We start from the raw sequence: 1,630 nt of genomic DNA on the forward strand, positions 1-1,630 counted from the left end.
ATCCTACTGCCTTCGCCTCCAAAGCACTGGGATTACAGGCGTGAGCCACCACGTCCAGCGAAGTAACACATCTTTTAACAAGTGTGAAGCAATTACAGCATTTTAGTATTAAAGCAAAATGATGTCTGCCACTCCGTGCTGTGACTGCACCAGGGTTCTACCCGTCGGCACTCTCCAAGGGCTGCGGTCCTAATGGAATGATAGAATGTGGGGCAAACGCACACAGGCTTTCCTTTTGCCCTGCCTTTAGTCCTGCTCCTTACTTCGTGGGCACAAGAATTACTGTTGCACAGCTCTATTTTATGAGCTTTTAGAGAAACTTTCAAGTGTAATTGTAATTATACCGAGTTAAAGGCTAGTTAAGGTACTTAAGACTTTTCGCATTAACTTTCAAACCTACCCATCCTTCAGAAGTTACAATGCACTGGAAATGTTCTATCAGGTCTAAAAAGTAAACACCCATTTATTTATCCAGCATAAGCTCTCCTTCCTAGGGTTCTGGATAGTTGTGATTTTGTTGTCTTATCTCTAAGCGACACACATGAGTTCGACTTTCTATCTGTGGTGTTTTTATCAGAAGGAAAGAATAGGTACTATAACCACTTCACAAATAAAGAGTTGAAATACAGTCAGCTTATCGGGTCCACATCTGTGGATTCAACCAACCACAGATCTAAAATATTGGAAAGAAAATAACAAAGTTTTATTGGAACACAGCAATGCTCATTTGTTTACATATTGTCTGTTGCCACTTTCGCACTTCAACAGCAGAGTTGAAGAAATGAAACAGACCATATGGCCCACAAAACCAAAAATATTTATTGATACTGTCTGGCATTTTATAGAGTTTGTCAGCCCCGGTTCTCGCTGGTGGACCGTTGTCTCAGTGTAATTATTGGGCTAAATGGTGTTCAGTTTGTTACAATTACTGAATTTTGAGAACTTCAGCATGACTTAGTTTATCTTCTGAGTATTAGTTTGCTTTCCCCTTAAGATAAAATTCTCTTTAGTATTTTACAGTGTTACTTCTTTTCTTTCTGTAATCATGTTCTCAGAACATTACCTTATATGCTGATTAATTTCCTTAATGGAAATTGGGCCCACATAAAACTTAGAGCTTGACGTTTTGTGTTTAACTTGCATTAATATAAGTGAAACACCTAACACACACACACACACACACACACACACACACACACACACACATGCATATTGTGATAGAATCCAATACCACTAACAGCCACATTGAGTGTCACATTCTGTTAAAATAATTTTTTTTTCCTGAGCCGTCAATATGTCTACATATGTCTTGATTTTCAAAATTACTCTATTGTATTGTTTGTTAGTATTTTAAAGCCTTGTGATACTAGCCAAAAGCAGTTGATGGTGCCTCCATCTCTGCCATCTTTACTATTTTCAGTCAAGTTTCTATCCTTTAGATGTTCATAATTTTTCATCATTATTCTATATCCATTTTTTCCCTCTTTTTTAGGGGAATAATGGGGCGGGGACAGGCCCTCACTGCTATATATCTATTTTTTAAACAAAAGATTATTTGAATTTATTTAAATCTGAGTTTTTATTGCAATGGTTGGTTTTTATTTTATGCTACTAAAGCTGGTTTTTTTTT

General features: G+C 37.1%; 1 protein-coding gene across 1 annotated transcript in view; it reads left to right on the forward strand.

The window, feature by feature from the left end:
• SFSWAP (splicing factor, suppressor of white-apricot family) overlaps nucleotides 1–1,630 on the forward strand; it is a 94,965-nt gene that overhangs the window by 8,397 nt on the left and 84,938 nt on the right. The window lies entirely within an intron of this gene.

The sequence above is a fragment of the Mandrillus leucophaeus genome, unplaced genomic scaffold (assembly GCF_000951045.1).
Source record: "Mandrillus leucophaeus isolate KB7577 unplaced genomic scaffold, Mleu.le_1.0 Scaffold232, whole genome shotgun sequence".
Taxonomy (NCBI): domain Eukaryota; kingdom Metazoa; phylum Chordata; class Mammalia; order Primates; family Cercopithecidae; genus Mandrillus; species Mandrillus leucophaeus.